The following is a 7,761-nucleotide window of genomic DNA, read 5'->3' as shown; positions in this document are numbered from 1 at the left end:
GGCGTCGCGAGAGAGTGAGGGAGGAAGGATCGGAAGTGGGAAGAGGAGAAGGAAGGGGATCGGCTCGGCTTTAATCGTGAGGCAGGGAAGAAACCGTCGTGGTTAGGGCTTGGGTTCGGCGGGGAAGAAAAGAGAGAAAGAAAGGCGAAAACAAAGAAAGAAAGAAATAAATAAGTAAATAATTAAAAAAAATTAACTTTTCCTCGCTTAAATTGGATACCTTAGACAGGCCTTTCCGGGGCCCAAATTTATCCCCATAAACTCGTCCATACGGTGTCCGAAAAATTCCTAGAAAATTTTTAAAAATTTCAAAAAATTCCCTTATCATTATTCGCCAATTTTTGATATTTTACACTCCCTCTATAAAAATTTAAATCTTAAGGATAATTTAACTAGCTTAGTTAATTCAAAATTAAAACTTAAATTGAATATAAATTACAAGTAATTAAACCTTACTAAAACTTAATTAATCTTAATGAAATATAATACAAACTCAATAATTCAGGAGGAGACATCAAATTAGTTGGCACCTTCAAAATAATAATTTACTCGGCTGGGTAATTAAGGACTAATTTAATTAGGGACAAAAGTTTAATTTGACAGACAGCACTGGAGAAGTTTTGGAAGATAGTAGATCAGGGAAATTTTGTCTATGTGTGTTAGGAAGATATGATTTCGACCTGGTGCATTTGACTTAGTGGAACTAACTAAAGCTACCCCTTACCAATCATAGCAGGTTAAACCAAAATTTTGTCTAAGTTCAGTGGGCGAGACTATTTGAAAAATTTTGAATGCATGGTTATCCTGATGATATCCTGTGACTCACCATAACTTAGAAGTTTATCCAAAGAATGTCTATTTGTTGAACCCAAAATCAAACTTGAATCTAATACAAGTTAAACCAAATTATGAAATTCAACTTAACTAATCTCACAAAATCATAGAATCCCTTTGTTTGAAAACTTAGACTAGATGAGGTGAATAAAGGATTAAATTTAAAATTAAACTAAAGTAAATTAAAGTCAAAATAAAATTAGTTAATGTATTACATTATTTAAAAAAATCTTTTAAAAAATCTTTTAAAAACCTTTTTAAAGTTATTTTAAAAATCCTTTTTAAAATTATTTTTAAAATCCTTTCAAAAATTATTTTATAAAATCCTTTTAAAAAGGTTTTTAAAAGAATTTTTAAAAGATTTTTTTAAAAATTATTTTAAAATCCTTTTAAAAATTAATTTAAAATCTTTTTAAAAATTATTTTTAAATCCTTTTAAAAATTAATTTAAAATCCTTTTAAAAATTATTTTAAAAAAATCCTTTTAAAAATTATTTTAAAAATATTTTAGAATTATTTTAAAAAATTCTTTTAAAATTATATTAAAAAATTCTTTTAAAAATTATTTTAAAAACTTTTAAAAAATTATTTTAATAAAATTAAAATCATTTATTTTAAAAAAAAATTTAAAAAATTAAAAAATATATATTTTAAAATATTTTAAAAATTATTTTAATATTCTTTTATAATATTATTTAAACACTTAACTAAAACTTAAAAATTTTACTTAAATTATACTAAAACATAAATTAAATATAACTTAAAATATACGAAAATCTAAAACACTAAATAAACTTATATTAATTAATTAAAATTAAGCCTTAAATTTTATTAAATAAATAAAATTAATTAACTTTAATTAATAATTTAACTTAAGTTAAATCTAATCAAAATATAAAGATGAAGTAAAATAAAATTAAAACTAATATGATTAATTTAAATAATCTTATTTTAATTAATCAAACTTAAATGAACAATTATAATAAATATGTAGAAATACTTATATAAATAATATATTTACTAAATATAAGTATTACTAACACTAAATCTCGTAAACACTTAGATAGAACTTCCTATTACTAATAAAAAAAATCAGAAGGTGCTAAGTTAAAGTTGAGGAAGGACCTTGAAAATATATTGTAAAATTTAATATACTCAAACCCTAGTACAAATTAAGGGAAAGTGTTAACTTAAGCGGGAAAAACGGTTCAACTACTTTGAAAAATATTTTTACTTTGTTCTGAAGTATATTTTGAAAATACTTTTAAAACTAATTTACTAAATTTCTTTGAAACATTAATTTGAAAAACTCTTTTCAAAATTATTTATTTAAAATTTCTTTGAAAATTTTTCTTAGAAAATTATTTCTTTAAAATTACTTTGAATTTTTTTTTAGAAAATTAATTCTATAAATTTTTTTAAAAATTTTTCTCAGAAAATTGTTTATTTAAAATTACTTTAAAAATTTTTCTTAGAAATTCTTTTGCATATATTACTTAGAAATTAAAAAAAAAAAAAGTTTACTCAGAAAATTTTTAAAAAAGTTTACTTAGAAATTGTTACTTAAATTTTTGAAAAAAATTTACTCAAATGATTTTTTAAAAAAGTTTACATAGAAATTTTTACTTAAAGCTTGAAAAATGTTCACTTAGAAATTTTTAAACAAATTTACTCAGAAAATGTTGAAAAAGTCTTCTTAAAAAATTTTTAAACAAATTATTCAAATACAAAGTATAAATAAATTTACAAACCTCTCCCTGAGTCCGACATATACAAAGTATTTACCTTTAGTTCTCTATCTACATTTCTGTTTGGCATTACTTATCTTTTGCTTATCTTTTACCTTTTTTTTTATTAATGCCAAAGGGGAAGGGTATGAGTTATTATAGAAAAAACAAACAAATTTGATCAAGTAAATCAATTTCAAAATTAACTTAGATCATTTGTTTGCATGTTGCATATTGTCTTTCAATATGATTTTTTTGAACTTTAACTCAGGTTGTCATTACATCAAAAAAGGAGAGATTATTGGTGTAATTTGTACTAATGATCTAATTCAGGTTTTGATGAATGACAAATGGATTAAAGTTAGAGTATTTGTGATCTAATTGATTAACCAAGTGTACAGGAGTTGACGAGTCTAGAGAACCCGACACCAGGCTAAAATCTAGCTAAATTCACGAGACTCGGTAGTTAGTGCGAAGTCCAGATAGGTCCACTGGACCTGATACCTGATGGAAAGTCCGGTTGAATCTGGGGAACCTGACAACCGACTGAAGTCAAGTTGGGTCTGTAGACCTGACAACTGGTGGGAAGACCTGGTGGGTCAAAGACAAGTCAAGCGACTGCAGTTGGTAAGTGGAGGTAAACAACTGGAGGAGAGATCCAATGAAGATGCATTCCCGGTTGAGGAAACTGTAGGCGTTGGTCCAACTTAGGTCTATTTGGGAAACCTAAGCTGAGACCTTAACTAGATCTTAGTCTCGAGTAGACAGAATCTAATTACTACTATTATCCTGCTTGATTGTGCTAATTTTGTTTTGCAGGAAAAATATATTTTTGTTATATGGACTAACTTGTTTTTGCAAGAAAGAAAAATTGTAAAAAGAGTGTCCGAGCACCCGGAGTTGGTTTGGGCGCCCCAAGCTGGTCCCGGAGCTCGGACCAACTATGATCAGTAGGTGCCTGACTAGGCACCTTGGTGGTCCGGACGCTCGAACTTGGTCCAGGCGCCCAGACCAGAAAAGTTATCCAGGAGCTGAGTTGGAGAGCGTCAATTGGATGAGCCCACTTCAACGGTCCAAGCGCCCAAAGGTGGATAAAACTTTACGGATGAAGCTTCGATGAGAGGCCATGTCAACATTGTAGGATCGATGCATACTAGAGGAGGGTGAATAGCACTCGTGACTTTTTTACTCGTTTCGTAAAATACGGAATAACACAGCGGAAGATAGAAAGAAACAAAAGAACAAGCACTAACACTTTTAGTTACTTGGTTCGGAGCCTATGACTACTCCTACTCTAAGGCTCGTAATCGTTGATCGCTTTCATTGGGCAATCACTATAGATTCGGAAAGTTACAATTTGAAGTACAATTGTTATATAAAATTATGTTACCGACAATAAAAGATTAAGAAGATGTTCGTCGATTGTCGGAGCAATGGTTCGACGTTGTTGAGTAGTTTTGGAGTAGCGCGCACGTTAGAAGATCATTCTATTTTAGTTATCTTAATGTCTTACTCGAAGCTGCTGGTCGAGGCCCCTTTTATATCCGAGTTAAACTTGATCCAGATCCACTAATCTCGGGATCACTTTTGACTTGATGCTGATCGGTCGACTGATCCAAGTGTTCGGTCAACCGAACCTTCTGAACCTAACCAGTTTCCCGTCCAGATTCTGTTGCTTCGAATGAGCCTTCGTTTGGTCGACTAATCTCACCGTTCCATCGACTAATCTCGTCGTTCTGTCTACCGATCCCATTTTCCTCCACTACAACAAAAACCCTCATAGACATCGGTTTTCCACCGGTGTCTATTTCATTTTCGACCGATGTTTATGAAGCCGATGTAAAAGGTCTCCCGTTTTAGATATCGGGTTAAAACCGGTGTAGTATCACTTAACGACATCGGTGTTCGAATCGGTTATTAACCGGTATAGTATGACTTAACGACATCGTTTCATCAACAGTGTAAAACCGATGTAATATTATATGCTAATAACACCAGTTTTGGCAGCGGTATATGACCGATGTAATATTAGTTAATAACACCGGTTTTGCAACGGTGGAGAACCGATGTAAAATCGATATTTTTTAACAGCACATTGATTTCCAAAACAATGAATACAGTAACCAAAAAAAACACAAATATTCATAAATTACACAAATATTCTTCATTCAATAGTATCCATAAAATACACAAATATTCATAAATTACATAAATAATCTTCTTACAACAGTATCCATAAAATACACAAACATTCTTTTTACATCAAAAGCTAATAGATATCAGAATCAAGGTAGAACATTCTTTTAACAACACATCAAGGTAGAACCGCACTTCAAATATAATCTAGCATGCATTCAACCCACTCGAACCACACTTCATCAATTTTAACTCTGGAATACTTGAGATTTATAAACTGTAAAAACACATAAATAATATATTAGTAAACCAAGACTAAAAATCATAGTTGAAAGAGAGAAGAGAAGTCCGTTTTAGACCAAACAAATGGTATGCTGCAAGTTAACTTAAGAAGACCGTTTCCACAACCTCCAGATTCCTTGGGTGGGCAAGGAATGTTGCTTCCATGATTCTTAGCCTTGCTATCAGATTCAACGGTGAATAAAGATGAGTTATCTGGTCGCTCGCCTGTGGAACGTCTCTGTCTTTTCCCAACAATTTCTCTGATGACATACTTCTTTGCCCTCTGTCTCCTACCAGCCTTGGAGGAATCAATTGCAGGTGTCTGAGAAGCAGATCCCTTTACTATCTTTCCGCAACAATCTAAGCAAAGTTTGTAAGAGCAATTTGAGCAACTTCTATGAAAATCCACTAGTGAAGTCCTGCAATAATTATTGGTTCCAAGGGGGAAACAAGAAAAGAAAACAATATCAATCAAGTGAACATTTTAATGCATGATGAGACGATAACAAAGAACAGAATATGACCTAAAAATTAGAACTTGCTAAAGCAAAATAGAGGCACAAGTTTACAAATGACCATTTAAGAAACAGGGTCAGGACACATTATTCAGTTATTATGTCCATGATTTCAGAAACATAGCAAATTACAAAATTCTCATAGGTGTTAAAGATGTGAAGACATACCAGTTAACAAGCTCATTGTGAGGCTCATATACTCGAAGAAGTACACCAGAAAATCCATCTTCTGGATGATAGATCAATCAAGAGGATATCTAACTGGAGGAAGAAATTAGGCAATTGTTTTGAAGCTTACCTTGATCCCCTTGCTTTACTTCCAGTTCATTTAATTGGTTCTGATAGATATGTTTCAGCAAGGGAAGCAATTCAGATATCAAGCTATATGTGTGCTCCTTATTATTAAACTTGTTTTGACCATTTGCCAGTTCCTGAAGATGATACAAATTGCATATGCACATAAAATTGTCATATACCCAATCTAACACCAAACTGGGTTTATGATAATTTTGATAAGTACTATGATTTGGTCACTCCTGATACCAGTCTTGTTAGTCCTGAGACTGATGCTAATCCTAAGACTAAAGAAATTGCAAAAAAGATGATGATAATGGGTTTATGGTGCATACAGATAAAGCTAGAAAATAGACCTTCAATTAGCATGGTTATCAACATGTTGGAAGGAAGCATCATGGACCTGCAAATGCCACCAAAACCAGAATTCAGTTAGAGTGTCATTTGAAGATTAATAAATGATGCAATATTGTTTTTGTTTCCATAGTATTCTGAACAATAAAACAAAATCAAGCCTGTATAACATTTGGCTTGAATGTAATCTGTGATCAAAGTAATTTCTTAATTCTGTTTTGTGTGGTGAGATTATATTGGAAAACAAATATTGTTTAAATGCTTGTTGACCTCATAATGTTGTAAAAGAGTCACAAAAATAATTGTTTATCATATTCCAAGCTAGTAATAGGGAGATATATATTCCCTTTAGCACCCATAACAGTCAATAGGATAAGATAGTCCATTCAGATTAGAGAATTATATGGGAAAGATAGTTGTTGTTCTTTCCAATTTCCATCATTTTGATTGCAGAGGTGAAGAGTTTATGTCTACCTCTAATTTTGTTTGTACATAATAACAACAAAGAGAAATTCTTGGAAAATAGTTTAGCAACAACTGGAATGTAGGAACAATTTCAAACTGTGATTGAATTAAGCCAATGAATTTTTACAGGATCTGCAAACTTTTCAAGGGTAGAAATATGCATCTAAATCTTTATGGGAGTCAAGTGAGACTAAACTTATTTCTAGTTAAAATTCTTCCCTAGACCAAGAATGTTTAGGATCTACTGAAACATGAATGAAGAGGTCCAGCTAATGGATTCCAAAAATTAGAGAAAGTAACGACATTGTAAAACTCGTAATCGGGCACGCAAGCTTGAACCCCAAAAGATTTTTTTTTCTTCATATGCTGGAAACTTCATTCAGATCTCTTGCTGGAAAGATCAAAACAACTGACTAATTAATTATTAGAATTACTATATCACCCTAGTAATAGCTCCAATAATCAACGAGCTTGTCACTCAATTGGCAAAGTCTTTCCGGATCCGGTCTATCCTAAATCCTAAACCGTATTAGGAACTATTCAGATGGATTCAGAAATTCACAAAATCATAATTAACTTGGTCATGAATCGATTTAACAAGAAGGTCAAAAGAAAATACTCACTTAATGATCAAAGCCTTTAAGTTATATATGTAGCGTCTAAGAAGCCCAACACACAAATCCTGTAGAAACAATAACAACAAAAAGAGGTAAATTTATAAGCCAGAAAACATGTCATATTAGTGGAAAGAATTAGCATAAACATAAAAGAAACTTGATAGTTGAAAGAATACATGAAACCAACTTAGCAACAGGAAATAACAACTAGTGCACCTGAATCAAGAACTAGTGCACCTTACTAGTGCATCTGAGACAACAACTTTGGCACCTGAATCTAAGAATTCTTTTGCCAGGTATGGAGCAAGCCCTTATCTACTCGTGCAGATTACATTTCGGTCTCACCAAGCTCCAACCTGGTAGAATGCATGTGATTGAATAAGTTTGTTTACACCTCTTAACAACTGAATTAAAAATGAACAAAGACAGAGTAATGGATAATCACCAGAGTAACCAGACATTGTATATAGAAACAACTAGATTTAAGAGTGAAAGCATTGTCAGATATATAACAGCAATTAGAAATGACTAGATTAA

General features: G+C 31.4%; 1 long non-coding RNA gene across 1 annotated transcript; it reads right to left on the bottom strand.

The window, feature by feature from the left end:
- Positions 1-5,800: 5,800 nt before the first annotated feature.
- Positions 5,801-7,253, bottom strand: LOC121973692. Its single transcript, XR_006109711.1, has 3 exons — positions 7,231-7,253; positions 6,145-6,191; positions 5,801-5,832 (listed from the first exon to the last, which is right to left on the bottom strand). It is a non-coding gene; the product is annotated as an uncharacterized LOC121973692 (long non-coding RNA).
- Between the last annotated feature and the right edge of the window lie 508 nt (positions 7,254-7,761).

This window comes from Zingiber officinale, chromosome 4A, assembly GCF_018446385.1.
Source record: "Zingiber officinale cultivar Zhangliang chromosome 4A, Zo_v1.1, whole genome shotgun sequence".
Classification (NCBI taxonomy): domain Eukaryota; kingdom Viridiplantae; phylum Streptophyta; class Magnoliopsida; order Zingiberales; family Zingiberaceae; genus Zingiber; species Zingiber officinale.
The sequence above is the reverse complement of the archived record's forward strand: the minus strand, read 5'-3'. Positions and strand labels throughout refer to the sequence as shown.